The sequence below is a fragment of the Vipera berus genome (assembly GCF_964194415.1).
Source record: "Vipera berus genome assembly, chromosome: W".
In the NCBI taxonomy this organism is placed as follows: Eukaryota; Metazoa; Chordata; class Lepidosauria; order Squamata; family Viperidae; genus Vipera; species Vipera berus.
In genome coordinates, this window is record NC_138210.1 from 1,597,273 (window position 1) to 1,614,451 (window position 17,179).

At 41.4% G+C, this 17,179-nt stretch overlaps 1 protein-coding gene across 3 annotated transcripts in view; it reads right to left on the reverse strand.

Moving 5' to 3' along the window:
* Nucleotides 1–17,179, reverse strand: part of LOC308675951 (ADP-ribosylation factor 1) — a 33,619-nt gene that overhangs the window by 7,200 nt on the left and 9,240 nt on the right. The gene's annotated exons all lie outside the window — the stretch shown is intronic.

Sequence of the window (17,179 nt, forward strand, 5' to 3'; positions counted from 1 at the left end):
ATTACTCAATTTTCTAACAGCAACATGCTGATGTGGTTAACCTGCTGGTAAAGTGATTAAAAGGTCACCTTGAAAGAGGTTGTGTGTGACCATGGGAGGAAGGGAAAGGAAGGAAGGAAGGAAGGAAGGAAGGAAGGAAGGAAGAGAAAGAAAGGGAGAGAGGAGAGGAGAGAGATGAGATAAAGAAATGATAGGAAGGAACAGAAGGAAGGAGGGAGGGGAGAAAGAGACAGGAAAAGAGAACAGAGAAAAAAAGAGGCATAAGGTGGGAGGGAGGGAGACAAAAAGAGGAGGAAGAGATGAGGGAGGGGAGGAGGAGAGAGAAAGAAAGAAAAGAGGGAGTGAGGAAGAAAGGAAGGGACAGAAAAAGAGAGAAGAGGGAGGTAGGGAAGGAAGAAACTGGATGTTTTTGCATAAACTACCAATTACACAGATAAGAAGCTGAAAGACATAACTTTATATAACTGTAACGCTGCACTTAATCTTCCATTCTTAACCTCAAACAAACAATTCTCTATTTTCTTTCTTTGATTTAGCACAAGAAAAACAATCAGCATTTCATATTTGTATGAGGCAATCCAGATTAAGCAAAGGCTGCTGGTGTGCCAGGCACAAAGGATCACCTAAGATCACAGCAAAGGGAGAATTGTGTAAACATTTGATTGATTTTTTACAATAACAACCTTAGTGCCTGGTGTACAGCATGTTGTCTTGGTTCATGATTTTTTTTAAAAAAATATACAATCAATAATAGTTAATTAATAGTCAATAATTTTTATTTATTTAGTTTGTACATATTTTATTGTTTTTTTAACAGAACATAAATCATTCAGTCATTTGTAAACAGTATGTTGTCTGGGTAACATTTATAAGACAATCTTTAACAATTGATTTCTATAATCTATATTCCATATGTTAATTTCAGTTGATTTCCCCTTTCCCCAAAGTATCTTTCTTTGCAAACATTAGATTAAAACAATTCTCATTATTTTGATAAACAATTAAGTATATAGTTTTTCCAATATTCCTATTTGTCATTTTAGTTGCCTTATCGTAAATCCTGTTACCGTGCTCGTTTCAGTTTATTTCTCCCCCCAAATTCTAAATATTCTTACTAGTGACAATTTTCTCAACAATTAATTACATTTACATTGGTGGATTTAATTCTATTTTTTCCATATAAGCCCTCTCATACTTTTATATTTCTTAATCAATAGGTAAAAAAGTAGAAAGAGAAAAGGACAGAGACAAAAAAGAGGAGAAAAAGAGAAAAGAAAAAAAGACAAAGCACTGAAATACAAAAAATAACATACTACTTAAAATATGTGTCCCTCCTAATTTAATATATATTTATTCCCTCAATTTCTTATTATTTTTAACCATAGCTGAGAATATATTTAATCTAAACTTTAAGCACTCCATTCAATAGATCTAATCATCTAATCCTTTAACTCTAATTCAAAACACATCAAGACAGATCAAGACAGAGGTTTCAGAAGTGGATACAAGAGTTACTCAGCTGGAAACAGGACGTGTCCAGGATTTGGAAAGACAACAGTACCAAGCTCAGGTAGCAATTGCTTCCCTGCAGATGAAGGAGAGGGAAATGAACTTAAGAATTCGAGGATTTCCCGAGATAGAACAAGGTAACTTAAGGGCAACAATAATCCAGGAATTTGAAGCATCGTGGGATTTGACAAAAGAAGAAGTGGAAACAATAATAGTGAAGGCCTATAGATGTGGAGCAAAACCAAAGAAGAGAGATTTGAAATTTACAAGTGATTGTATGGTGGTTTTTCAAACTAAAGAACAAAGAGATAAAATTTTGGGCCTTCACTATCAAAAGAATTTGAAAGTCCAAGAGCAACAGGTGGTCCTTTTTAAGGTTATCCCAAAATTCTTCTTGGATTTAAGAAGCAATTATACAGATTTGGTTAGTGCCCTAAGAAAGAAAGGGATCTACTTCCGTTGGGAATTCCCCGAAGGATTATATTTTAAATACCAACAGAAGAAGATTCGAATTTGAACATTGGGAGAGAAGGAAAGATTTCTGGAGAAGAAAGTAAAAGATCTTGAATCGGAAGCAGGAGCAAGACCTGGCCCACAACTGGAATTACCACCTCTTTTTGACGTAGGGCCGCTAGGAGCCGGGGCAGGAGCTGAGCCAAGAGCAGTACAGTAAAACAATATGGCACTAAGAATTTTATCATGGAATGTGAATGGTTTAAATTCGAAACCTAAAAGAAATAGAATCCATCACGTGTTGCAAAAACAGAATTTGGATGTGATATGCCTACAAGAAACACATGTGATGAGAACTCATAGAAAAATTTTGCAAAATAAAAGATTAGGTCAAGAATTTATTTCGGCAGATAAAGTTAAGAAACAAGGAGTAGTGATTTATGTTAAAGAGAAATTTGAAGCAAAATTATTGTTTAAAGATGAGGAGGGAAGATATGTTGCAGTTGAAGTAACAGCACAAGGCGATAAGTTGCTGATGCTTGGAATTTACGCACCAAATGAAGGTTAAGGGTGAATTTTACAAGAAGATACACGATGTACTTTTGGATTATATGGATTATAAGATAATCTTGATGGGAGACTTGAATGGAGTAGTCTCCACATTGATGGATAGAACACAAAGACAGAAGATTTCTAATGATGGAAGACTACCAAAGACTTTCTTTGAAATGATGGACAATTTTGATATGATTGATACTTGGAGATTGAAAAAGCCATTGGAGAAAGACTTCACGTATTTCTCTGATGCAAATAAATTGTTTTCCCGCCTCGATTATATATGGACAACAAGAGATTTGGCCCCGAGAATAAACAAATCAGAGATTGCCCAAACACTTGTTCTGACCATAATGCTGTGCTGCTGGAATTAAAACTGTTTCTACAGGGTTCGCTTAGATGGAGAATGAATGATGCCTTGCTGAGAAGTGAACAGATCGTTGAGAAGGCACAAAAGACCATAAGAGACTATTTTGAGATAAATTTGAATACAGAGATAGAAAAAAGGGTCATTTGGGACGCAAGTAAGGCAGTTATGAGAGGTTTTTTGATTCAACAGAATGTAATAAGGAAGAAGGCCCAAAATGAAAAGAAAGATAACATCATGAACCAATTGAAAGAGAAAGAGAAAAAAATGAGGAGTAATCCAAAGAATCAACAGGTTCAAAAAGAAATAAAGGCCTTTCAATCACAATTTTCTCAGATAATTAATTAAGAAACTGAATGGAAAATAAAAATGATGAAGCAAAGTTCTTTTGAATCGGCAAATAAATGTGGGAAGTTACTAGCTTGGCAGTTGAAAAAGAGACAGAAACAAAGTACAATAACTATGATAACGCAAGAGGAAAAGACTATTGAGAACCCTGCAGAAATTAGGAAATGTTTTCAAAAATATTATAAGCAGCTATGCAAGAAAGAAAAAGAGGATTTAATTAAAACAGAACAGTTTTTGGACAAATATGGATGGCAGAAAATTCCTGAAGAGAAAAGGACCCTACTCAATTACCAGATTACAAGACAAGAATTGGAGGCAGCAATTAATCAAATGCAAATTGGCAAGGCACCAGGACCTGACGGATTGACAGTAAAATACTATAAGACATTGAAAGACTGGCTTATTCAGCCACTGATGGAAGTATGCAATGAATTACTAGAGGGGGTCAAGGCGCCCGAGACCTGGAGAGAAGCATTTATTACGTTGATACCTAAACCAGATACAGACAGAGCTCAAGTAAAGAATTACCACCCAATCTCCTTGTTAAATGTGGATTACAAAATTTTTGCTAATATCTTGGCTACAAGACTGAAGAAGGTCCTTCAAGATCTTATTCATCATGATCAAGCAGGTTTTTTACCTGGTAGACATATGAAGGACAATATTAGGAACATAGTTGATATTTTGGAAAGGTTAGAGGCCAAAAAGAACTCTAAGGCTATATTAATGTTAATTGATGCGGAGAAGGCCTTTGACAATATTTCTTGGAGTTTTATGAAAAAGAATTTTGAAAATATGGAGGTTGGGCAGAGTTTTATGAATGGTTTAAATGCAATCTATTCTGAGCAAAAAGCAAAATTATAGTTAATAATGTGGTGTCAGAGGAAATTAGAATTGAAAAGGGTACCAGGCAAGGGTGCCCACTCTCCCCTCTGTTATTTATTACGGTTCTGGAAGTTTTGCTGAATATGATAAGGAAAGAGGAAGGTGTGAAAGGGATTGTAGTGGGTTCGAAACAATATAAGCTAAAAGCCTTTGCTGATGATTTGGTCTTAACATTACAAGATCCAGAGACCAGTGCAATTAAAGCACTGGAAATAATACAAGAGTTCGGACATGTTGCAGGTTTTAAATTGAATAAGAATAAAACCAAAGTTTTAGGGAAAAATCTGTCATTAGAGGAAAAAAGTAAGTTAAAGGAAGCCACTGGTTTGATGTTTGTAAAAAAGGTGAAGTATCTGGGTGTAAATATGACAGCAAAAAATTTGAATTTGTATAAAGATAATTATGATAAAATGTGGAATGAAATTAAGAGAGATTTAGATATTTGGACAAATTTGAAATTGTCTTTGATGGGCCGAATCTCAGTTAAGATGAATGTATTGCCAAAAATGTTGTTTCTATTTCAAGTACTTCCAATTATTGAAAAGTTGAATTGTTTTAAAGAATGGCAAAAGGTATTATCGAAATTCATCTGGCAGGGGAAAAAACCTAGAATTAAGTTCAAGCTGTTAACAGATTCAAAAGATAGAAGGGGCTTTTCCCTGCCAGATTTGAAACTTTATTTTGAAGCTGCTGCTTTTTGCTGGTTGAGAGATTGGTTTGTGTTAGAGAATACAGATGTATTAGATTTGGAAGCTTTTGACAATGTATTTGGATGGCATGCATATTTATGGTATGATAAGATAAAGGTCCACAAAGGTTTTAAAAATCATATAACTAGAAAGTCATTGATTAATGTGTGGATGAGATATAAAGATCTGTTAGAAAGTAAAACACCCAAGTGGATTTCACCGCTAGAGACTAAGGCCCAGAAAAGGTCAAATATGGGAACCAAGTGGCTGAAATATAAGGATATATTGGTACAAGAAGGAGACCAATTTAAGATAAAAACATGAGCAGATGAAAGATAATGTTGATGATTGTTTTCAATATTACCAAATGAATGAAGTGTATAAAATGGATAAAAAAATAGGTTTTCAAATAGAGAAATCCAAATTGGAAACGTTATTGTTAGATACAAAATCAAAGAATCTTTCCAAGATGTATAATTTATTGCTGGAGTGGCACATGGAAGATGAACAAGTGAAATCAGTGATGATTGATTGGGCTAATGATGTGGGGCACAACATTATGATGGAGGACTGGGAGAGGATGTGGAAAAAGGGTATTAAGTTTACAGCATGCAATGTTTTGAAAGAAAATATGATGAAGATGATGTATAGGTGGTATGTAACACCGATTAAACTTGCAAAAATTTATCACACACATGATAATAAATGCTGGAAATGTAAAGCTGTAGAAGGAACCTTTTACCACATGTGGTGGACTTGCCCCATAGTAAAAGACTTCTGGGAAAAGATCTATAATGAATTAAAGAAAGTGTTGAAAAACACATTTATTAAGAAACCAGAAGCCTTCTTATTGGGTATAGTCGGAAAAGAAATTCCCCAAAAAGATGTTACTCTCTTTCTGTACGCCACAACAGCGGCAAGAATTTTGATAGCCAAGAATTGGAAGACACAAGAAATACCAACTGTGGAAGAATGGCAGATGAAAATGATGGACTATATGGAACTCGCCGAGCTGACCGGGAGAATCCGTGACCAGGGAGAAGAGTCGGTGGAAGAAGATTGGAAGAAATTTAAGGACTATTTGAAGAAATACTGTCATATTAATTAGTTTGAAATGGACTTGGAAATGCTTATAGGTTGCAGTTTTAGAGTTTAATGTTTAGTATTAAAGATAATATGAAAGAATGATTGTTAAATAAGAAATTAAATATAGATATTAAATATGATTTAGAATTATGAAATAGAAATTGCTAATGATCTACAATGAAACGCAGATAGGGGGGACTTGAGGAAGTCACCTGAAAATGATTAGAAAGATTAAGAATAATGGAAGTTAAGTATTCTTTTTGTATTTTTGTTGATTGTATTGTTTATGTTATGTTTTGTTTTTATATGTATTTTTTGTTTTAATGTTTTTATAAAAGCAATAGAAAAAATTTTTAAAAATAAAATATGTATCCCTCCTAATTTAATATATATTTATTCCCTCAATTTCTTATTTTTAACCATAGCTGAGAATATATTTAATCTAAACTTTAAGCATTCCATTCAATAGATCTAATCATCTAATCCTTTAATTCTAATTCAAAACACATTTTATGCTTTTCTTATCATCACATTTAAATAACTAAAACATTTGCTTTGTTTAAATCATTTCAACTTTTTTTTACAGAAAGGAAAAAAAAACATATTGTATTAGTTAAAAAAAATCATCCCTCTAAGAGTAATATATTCCAATGTTTTTCCATTTCTTTAGCCATATTCAAACAAATGTTTCTTTTTTAAGTATTCTCTCTGATAAGTCCCATCATCTATTTTCTTGGTTTCCATTTTATTCTTTTTTCTCTGGCCATTGCCTTTCTTAATCAGTGTATTTTGCTGCATCATTCGTTTCTCTGTAAAGTATTTTTTCTCATTCTTTTTCTTATCTTCAAAGTTGCTTGGACGCATTGAAATATCTCCCACTTGAATTAAATCATGATATTTTATTTTATACAGTTCCATCTTTAAGTCTCTATCCTCAGAATTATGTTCAGTCATCTCTACTGTATTTTCCTGGGAAATTTCTTGGAGTGAAATTAAGTTGGAGATAAGTTGATTCATACTCTCAAAGTTGTTCTGTATTTCTTTGTAGTTTAAAATAATTGTCCTTTGAAATGGTTGCCGCTTATCATATGTTTCCTTTTGTGAAGTATTCATTGCTTCAGATTTGTTAGTCTCACTTATTTACACAGCTGTACTTTATTAAAACTTAATCCTCACCCACCAGTAGGTGTCAGCATTTGCTCATTTTTAGATCTTTCTAGTCTTTTTTTCTCTCTCTCTAAAGGATAAGTTTCGCCGCAGGTAGCCAAAAGGAGGGAGTAGAAACCCCCTCCTTTTTTTTCAGAGATCTCTTATTTTGGGGACTTTTTTCTTCAGGAAAATAGGTAGGATAGAGAAAATCAATATTCTTACCCAGATTCAAGCATGCTGTTTAAAATCCGCTTAATATAAGCTTGTGACTTCCGTTGTTTTCAGCTATGGCTGGACAATGGAGTTAGCCAGCCTTTTCTTCTGTTGGTTTCTGGAAGGCTTCTCCTGGACCGTTTAGGGAGACCGCCATCTCTCCTAAGTCCCTGGGATTTCCTTCCTTCATTCCACCTCTTCAGGGTGGGTTCTGGCCCCTTAGGGTCCTCAACAGAAAGAAATTTCAGCTAAAGGGTTCGGCATTCCGAATCTTCCGACTGCTCCACTGGAAACAGCTTCAATAATAATTTTTATATTTCCATAATTAGTATACCAATTGATATTTCCTCGATCCTCTCTTCTCCCAATATTATTCTCCTTCTTCAGCATTAAACAAATATATAATTTTTGATATTTGATATTTTTCATATATAAATGATTAAATAAAAATTTTCTTCTATATTTATACCAACAATAGCATCCATATTTATTTATTTATTTATTTATTTTTGGGACTTATATGCCGCCCTATCTCCCGAAGGACTCAGGGCGGCTAACAATAATAAAATGTTGTTGTTGTTAGTTGCAAAGTCGTGTCCGACCCATCGCGACCCTATGGACAATGTTCCTCCAGGCCTTCCCAAGGAGCAAGCGTCTTTTAATTTCTTGGCTACAGTCCCCATCTGCAGTGATCTTGGAGCCCAGGAAAATAAAATCTGTCACTACCTCCATTTCTTCCCCATCTATTTGCCAGGAATTGAGAGGGCCAGATGCCATGATCTTGGTTTTCTTAATGTTTAGTTTCAACCCAAGTTTTGCACTCTCCTTCTTCACCCGCAACAAGAGGCTCTTTAGTTCTTCTTCACTTTCTGCCATTAGAGTGGTATCAGCTGCATATCTTAGGTTGTTGATGTTTCTTCCGGCAATCTTAATTCCAACTTTTGATTCATCTAGCCCTGCCTTTCTCATGATGTGCTCTGCATATAAGTTAAATAGGCAAGGCGACAGTATACAGCCTTGCCGGACTCCTTTCCCAATTTTGAACCAATCAGTGGTTCCGTGTCCAGTTCTCACTGTTGCTTCTTGGCCCGCATATAGATTTCTCAAGAGACAAATAAGATGGTCTGGTATGCCCATCTCTTTAAGGACTTGCCAGAGTTTGTTATGATCCACACAATCAAAGGCTTTAGCATAGTCAATGAAGCAGAAGTAGATGTTTTTCTGGAACTCTCTAGCTTTCTCCATGATCCAGCGTATGTTAGCAATTTGATCTCTAGCTCCTCTGCCTCTTCGAAATCCTACCTGTACTTCTGGTAGTTCTCGATCCACATACTGCTGGAGTCTAGCTTGTAGAATTTTAAGCATAACTTTACTAGCATGAAAAATGAGTGCAATGGTGCGATAGTTTGAACATTCTTTGGCACTGCCTTTCTTTGGAATTGGAATGTAAACTGATCTTTTCCAATCCTGTGGCCACTGTTGAGTTTTCCAAATTTGCTGGCAAATTGAGTGTAGCACTTTTACTGCATCGTCTTTTAAGATTTTGAATAGCTCAGCTGGAATACTGTCACCTCCACTAGCTTTGTTGTTGCTCAGCTTTTCTAAGGCCCACTTCACTTCACATTCTAGGATGTCTGGCTCGAGGTCAGTGACCACCTCATTGTGATTATCAGGGACGTTAAGCTCATTCTTGTATAGTTCTTCTGTGTACTTTTGCCACCTCTTCTTAATCTCTTCTGCCTCTGTTAGGTCCCTGCCGTTTTGGTCCTTTATCATGCCCATTTTTGCATGAAACGTTCCTTTCATCTCTCCAATTTTCTTGAAAAGATCTCTGGTCCTCCCTATTCTATTGTCTTCTTCTATTTCTTTGCATTGTTCATTTAAGAAAGCATTCTTATCTCTTCTAGCTATTCTTTGGAATTCTGCATTTAATTGGGCATATCTTTCTTTTTCTCCCTTGCCTTTCGCTTCCCTCCTTTCCTCAGCTATTTGCAAAGCTTCCTCAGACAGCCATTTTCCTTTCTTGCATTTCTTTTTCTTTGGGATGGTTTTGGTTGCTACCTCTGTCCATAGTTCTTCAGGCACTCTTGTCTATCAGATCTAATTCCTTAAATCTATTTGTCACCTCTACTGTATATTCAACAGGGATATGATTTAATTCATACCTGACTGGCCTAGCGCTTTTCCCTACTTTCTTTAATTTAAGCCTAAACTTTGCAACAAGAAGTTCATGGTCTGAGCCACAGTCAGCTCCTGGTCTTGTTTTTACTGACTGTATAGAGCTTCTCCATCTTGGGCTGCAGAGCATATAGTCAATCTGATTTCTGTGTTGACTGTCTGGTGATGTCCATGTGTAAAGCCGTCTCTTGGGTTGTTGGAAAAGAGTGTTTGCTATGACCATCGTATTCTCTTGACAAAATTCTATCAGCCTGTGCCCTGCTTCATTTTGTACTCCAAGGCCAAACTTGCCTGTTATTCCGGTTATCTTTTGGCTTCCTACTTTAGCATTCCAATCCCCCATGATGATAAGGACATCATTTCTGGGTGTTAGTTCTATAAGGTGCTGTAGGGCTTCATAGAACCGGTCAATTTCATCCTCTTCAGCACCGGTGGTTGGGGCATAGACTTGGACTACTGTGATATTGAATGGTTTGCCTTGGATTCGAACTGAGATCATTCTGTCATTTTGAGGATTGTATCCCAGTATTGCTTTTCCTATTTTTTTATTGACTATGAAGGCTACTCCATTTCTTCTGAGGGATTCTTGCCCGCAGTAGTATACCTGATGGTCATCTGAATTAAATTCACCCATTCCTGTCCATTTTAGTTCGCTGATACCTAAGATGTCAATGTTTAGTCTTGTCATCTCTTGTTTGACCACGTCCAGCTTGCCTTGATTCATGGATCTTACATTACAGGTTCCTATGGAGAAAAAATCTTTACAGCATCGGACTTTCCTTTCACCACCAGACATAGCCACAGCTGAGCGTCCTTTCGGCTTTGGCCCAGTCGCTTCATTCTTTCTGGCGCTACTAGTACTAGCCCTCTGCTCTTCCCCAGTAGCATATTGGACGCCTTCCGACCTGAGGGGCTCATCTTCCGGCGTCATATCGTTTTGCCTTTTGGTACTGTCCATAGGGTTTTCATGGCAAAGATACTGGAGTGGGTTGCCATTTCCTTCTCCAGTGGATCACGTTTTGTCAGAACTCTCTGCTATGACCTGTCCGTCTTGGGTGGCCCTGCACGGCATAGCTCATAGCTTCATTGAATTATGCAAGCCCCTTCGCCACGACAAGGCAGTAATCCATGAAGGGGAACAATAAAATACAACAATACAAAAGTTAAAAAGAATTAAATTAACAGCCCCAATAAAATAAATTAAAATTGAAGTTAAAAATTAAAAAACATTTTAAAATCCCTGTCGTCAGTTCAGGTCAGCCTGATGGAAAAGAAGTGTTTTAAGGCTGCGGCGAAAGGACCGGAGATCCGGGGCCATCCGGAGCTCAAGGGGAAGTTGGTTCCATAGGGCTGGCGCTCCCAGAGAAGGCCCTACCCCTGGGGGTCGCCAGCCGACATTGTCTAGCCGACGGCACCCTGTGTGAGCATACTGGGCGATGGGAGATCGTTCCCGGCAGCAGACGGTCCTGCAAATATCCCAGGCCTAAGCCAGGTAGGGCTTTAAAGGTAAGTGCCAGCACCTTAAATCTCACCCGGAGGACAACCGATAACCAATGCAGCTCACGCAGGAAGGGCGTAATATGGGAGTATCGGGATGCTCCCATCACTACCCGCGCGGCCGCATTCTGCAACAGCTGGAGCCTCCGGGTGGTCTTCAAGGGCAGCCCCATGTAGAGAGCATTGCAGTAATCTATACGGGAGGTAACGAGTGCGTGAGTGACCGTACGTAGAGCATCTCGGTCCAGATAGGGGCACAACTGGCGCACCAGGCGAACCTGGGCAAATGCCCCCCTGGCCACGACTCCAATATGATCTTCAAAACTGAGTCGTGAATGCAGGAGGACGCCTAAATTACGTGCCCTATCAACGGGAGGTAACACCTCTCCTCCCATAACCAAAGATGGAACCTCTTGGACTAAACGAGATGCCGGTACGTAAAGCCACTTGGTCTTGGCCAGGTTGAGCCGGAGCCTGTTCTTCCCCATCCAAATCTGTACTGCTTCCAGGCAACGAGACATGACATCGAGGGCATCACTGGGTTGGTTCAGGGTGGAGATAAAAAGCTGGGAATCATCAGCATATTGATGATACCTCACCCCGAATGATCTCACCCAGCGGCTTCATATAGATGTTGAACAGGAGGGGCGAGAGTATCGACCCCTGAGGCACCCCACAACTAAGGGGCCTAGGGGCTGACCTCTGCCCCCCTGCCAACACTGTCTGCGAACGGCCCGAGAGCATAGATAGCATTTTATCAACTTGTTATTTTCATAAAAGTCATCTTATTGATTCACCATATATCTTATTTTCATAAATCTTGTTTAAGCTCAATTTCTCCATAATATTCAAAGAATTCTTATAAATCATAATTGTTAGGCATATGGTGTTAGCCTACAATGTTGGGTTGAAAACATATTAACCATGATGTTATGTCTTTAAGATGTTAATTGGCCAATGGGTCTGTAAGTGTTCTCATGGCCATAAGAGGGAGCTAGTAACGTAGCTTCTTTCTCACTCTGAATTCACTGCTCTCTACTGTTACTGTTTTTGCTGTTACCTGAACTGTGTATTGACCTCTGGACCGGTAAGAAGACTTTGTATTTTGGATTGCTACTTGGACTGTTTATTTTTGATTGTGCATTTTTGTTCTTACACCACCTCAAAAGTAAACTACTCAGTGTACTCGTGTGACTCTTACTGCTCTCAGTACCCTTCCTTGTCTGTGCAACTCTTTGGTAGCACAAGGAGATCTCTGCACAACAAATTCCTTAACAATAATTTTCTCAGTAATTAACATCTAAATATACAAATTTTCCACTTAAATGTATCATCCCAGTATTTTCATATTTCATGTATCGTAGAAATACTATACTACTTATCTAGCATAACATCTACCTATAACACCTTTTCTAATAATTTATATTTCACTTCTATTTCTAAAAATTGATTGAATCACTATATGCTTTTTTCAAAGTTGTTATTAAGCCTAATTTCCCCTCAATATTTCAATCATTCCTTAATCCTAAATCTTTTCAAACTTGTCTTTAAAGTTCAAACTTTTCTTTCACTTACATCATCCCAATATTTTTACATTTTGTCTTATCAAAAAATACTATATTACTTATCTCTCTTATCCCACTTACCGTATATACTTGAGTATAAGCCGACTCAAGTATAAGCCGAGACCCCTAATTTTACCCCCAAAAACTGGAAAAAGTTCTTGACTCAAGTATAAGCCGAGGCTGGGATCCGCCGTTCTGCAAGCCTCCGCCGCCGGCAGAGGCTCGATCCGCCGTTCTGCAAGCCTCCGCTGCCCCATTCTCTCAATGGGAGGCTTGCTTCGGCTGCTTTTCTTTTGGCAGAGCCATCCATACTGGAGGTGGATGGGGGCAGGGCTGGTGCACGTTTTGCCTCTCTCGCCCGGTGGAGAAAAGGGGGCAGCGGGAGCCTCTGGGTGCCCAAGCCACGTCGGAGGGTCTCCAACCTGTGTGTGTGTGTGTGTGGCGGGGGGGGGGGGAAATCAAATTGGATCTTTTTATTGATGTATCGTACTTTTATTCGGTATTAGGTTTTTATGGATCAATTATGAACACCCGGGGTCCCTCTGCGACTTACGGGCGGAATATCTAACTTCAGAGCCGTCCTCTCCGGCTGCGGTGGCCTGGGGCAGGGCAGCGCGGGGCTCTAGGAGGTACTCAAGATAGTTGGGGGGGATCCAACCTGCCGCGGGGGGTGGGAGTGGGACTTTAGTCACGGACGGCGAGAGGAACCTTCGGGGGGAAGCGGGAACGAAGAGAAGATGAGGGTGGAGCGATCGGGGAGCCGGTAACTCAAGTTCCCCGAGTGGCTTTCAGCACTGGAGAAAATGCAAAATCGCTCGAGACCAAACTCGAAGGAATCAGCTGCCGGTGGGAGCGAGGCGATCCGTGCGGTCCCGTGACAGCCAGTCGGGCAAGCAACGCGAAGAGCGGCAGGGCTTTATTTTTGCACCGTGGAGCTCCCACTCCCCCTCCTCCCAAACTCCCCCTTCCCCCCACTTCCCAGAGCTGAATACAGGGTATTAACCGGCGGCGGAGGCTTGCAGAACAGCGGATCGAGCCTCTGTCGGCGGCGGAGGCTGGATCCGCGCTCCGCAAGCCTCTGCCGCCGGCGGAGGCTGGATCCGCGCTCCGCAAGCCTCTGCCGTCTGGATCCGCGCTCCGCAAGCCTCTGCCGCCGGCGGAGGCTGGATCCGCGCTCCGCAAGCCTCTGCCTCCTCTTCTCCAAAAAGGCCTGTTGGAAAACTGCACAGAGCAGAAGCGGCAGCCAGGAGCCCACCATCTCTCCTCTGCCGCTCGCTCTCGCCGCTCCAGCCCTGGCGAGCCAAAGAGACGAAAGGCCCCGAGCGATAGGAAGGGGATCTCTGCCCTAGAGCGGGAGGGGGGAGGGAAAGGGGGGGGAGGAAAGGCCCGATCGCTTTGTGTTGAGCTGGTTCAGCTCAACCGGACTAGGCGGGGCTGCGGCTCCCAGCTGAGGCCGCTGCCGCCATCCAAGTCCGGCCGGCAAGAACTTTTTTTCTCCCCCCCCCGCAGCGACGAGTAAAGCGCGACTTACTTCCTCCTCCGTGCCCACGTCGCCTTCTCGCCCAACAATCCCAAGTAAGGGGCGGCCTCGGAAAGGGGCTCTAACTTTCCCCTACCGCTCGAACTTATCTTGGAGAGGAAGGCAAAATCGGGAGAGGGAAGAAGAGCGAGGACTGGAGCAGCGCTTGCCCAGCTTCTCTCCCCTGCAGGGAGCGGCGGGGTCGGTTCCGCCTCCGCCATGTTCTCTCTCGAGAGCCTTGTCCCACCCACAAAGCGCCAGCGCCGCCGCCCCCTCCCTAGCCAGCCCTCAGTCGCTTCACAAGCACCCGTTGCCGGCCCAGTTCTATCAGACCCGCGCGGCGCCGCACGTACTCCGTTTACACGGCCCCCGTACTTCCCCCACACGTCCCTTCTCCCGCCTCCTTCCCATAACGGCCTCTACCTACCGGACGGCGCCTCAGCTCCCCGCGTCCGCCGCCGCCCCCTTCCTAGCCAGCCCTCAGCCGCTTCACAAGCACCCGTTGCCGGCCCAGTTCTATCAGACCCGCGCGGCGCCGCACGTACTCCGTTTACACGGCCCCCGTACTTCCCCCACACATCCCTTCTCTCGCCTCCTTCCCATAACGGCCTCTACCTACCGGACGGCGCCTCAGCTCCCCGCGTCCGCCGCCGCCCTGACCAAACCCTCTCTGCCTGCACGCGCCCTCCCTCCCTCCCTCCTCTGTCTCTAGCTGGGCGAGGCTTCCAGCCGTCGCCGTGACGCTGCACGCCCAGCTTCTCTCTGATTTCCCTGGCCCAGTCCAGTGATGCTTGAGAGGAAAAAAAAGCGAGCGGGCGGGCGAGGGGGGTAGGGAAAGGCGAGAATGACCGCTTTGTGTTACCTGCCGTGAAACCAGTCCTTGCAGGCGTCGCACTCTATCATGAAGCGGGTTACATCGTAGGGTAGCCAGGCAGCGGAAAGAAGCAGGCAGGCAGGGCGCGGAGGTCCGGAGACCTGCCGACGTTTGGGGAGGTTTGGGGAGGTGCGCGCACACCTCCCCAAACCTCCCCAAACTTCGGCAGGTCTCCGGACGGCGGCGGCTTGGGAGAGGTGCGCGCGATCCCGGAAGCACCGAAGCCTCGGCCGCGCGCAAGTCCTCGGTAAGTTCTTTTTTTTTGTTCACTGGAGTGTGGGCTGAAAAATTCGGCTTATACTCAAGTATATACGGTATTTTAAAGCCACTTTATAGTCAAAATTATTTGTTTATTTAGCCATATTCAAACAAGTGTTTGCTTGTATAATATTCTATCTGGTAGAGCGAGTCAAGTCTCTTAAACCCATCTCTAATCATCTTCCTTTGCCAAATTGTTTTCCAAATTAATATTTTTGACTTGTCAAACAGTTCTTGTATTTTTGTAGTTGTTGTTAGGAAGACACATAATACGTAAGATGTATGCTTTTTGTCTCCCAAACAATGATTCTCCTAGCAGTGTCCATTTTGTTAAGTCTTCTTTCTTCTCAGGTTTATTTTGACATTCTAATGCATAAGGTATCTTTTCCATATTTATTGTTATATCCAAATCTTGTGAGATTTTTCTTGTTTGTATTAAGTTATAATTCCCTTCATTTAGAAGTGTATTCATTTATGTTATCAAAGTTACATTTAATCTCCTTGTAGTTTAGAGCTATTATGATTTGTATCTGTTGTAGTACTGCATAAATTTCTTCTTGGAAAGTATTTGTCTTGTCTTGAAATGTTGCTTCTAGAGCAAGGCTTTTCAACCAGTGTTACGGGTACCACCTGTGGTACATTGGCACCTGGCAGGTGGTACGCAACCATCCTAGAAAAGTGGTAGCGGGGGAGGGGAATGAGCTGAACTAGTGGTAGCAGCGCACAAACCTGAGTGAGATGGCTGGAGCTGCAGGGTTGAGCGGAAGCGCCAGGATCAGTGCCAGGCTCCAGCTGGAGCTCAGTGCTGATCCTGGCACTTCTGCTGAGCCCAAAAGAAGCTCTGGTCAGCTGAAATGTTGCAGCATCCCCAGGGTCTTGTGATGTACATTCAGATGCTTGGCAACTGATTCATATTTATGATGGTCACAGTGTCCCAGGGTCATGTGAAGTGACCAAAACCTGCTGCAACCACCCAGCAGAGGGAAGGGAATAAAAACCAAACACCCCTCCACCCCACCCCAATGCTCACAACAATGAAAACCTCAGGCAGGCAGGTGTCTTGCTCTGCTGTGGCTTGGGGGGCACTTTTTTCAGTGCCATGGTAACTTCAAACAGCCACTAAGCGAACTGTTGTAAGTTGAGGACTACCTGTACTTCATCACTTTTTTCCTTTTTTTTGCTCAAGTTTTTGACACCTTGCTAGGCGACTGGTGGTACTCGGATGTTGCCATATCCTAAAAGTGGTACAATGGGTGAAAAGGTTGAAAAGCCCTGTTCTAGAGGTCTTTGATCTTTCCGGCTGAATCTTTCAAGAGTAGATATTAAGCGTGGTTTTCTATCATTTTTTGTTGAATATGTTATATCCATGTTATCTCCCCCTTTCGAGTAAACCATCATAAGTGCCATAGTCTCTGTAATTAGCCTTGTCAAGCTGGCCAAAAACTCAAAACCCAAACAGTCCAATTTTGTATAGTTCTTGTCTTTATATAATTTTTATAATCCACTGTAATTTTCAATTGTCAAGGTTTCAGTAAAATCAATATTTGATAACAATTCTTTCTTTCAGGAGTCAATTGTCAACCAGTCAGAATTGCAATTCAATATATTTAGCAACCTTAAATCCTTCTTGTAACTTTCAAGGGTGTTATTGAGGTCCTCAGATTATATTATCCTGAGATAATAAATACAGGTAGTTCTCAACGTACGACCACAATTGAGCCCAAATTTTCTGTTGCTGAGACATTTTGAGTTTTGCCCCATTTTACCACCTTTCTTGCTACAGTTAAGTTCGTCTCATGTTTGTTAAGCGAATCTGACTTCATTGACTTTGCTTGTCAGAAGGTTGCAAAAGGGGATCACATGACCCCAGAACATGGCAACCACCATAAATACATGCCAGTTGCCAAGCGTCTGACCATGGGGATGCTGCAACGGTTGTGTGAAAAATGGCCGTCATTTTTTTCAGTGCCGTTGTAACTTCAGTCAATAAATGAACTGTTGTTGAGCACTACTTGTATTCTTCATAACATTTCC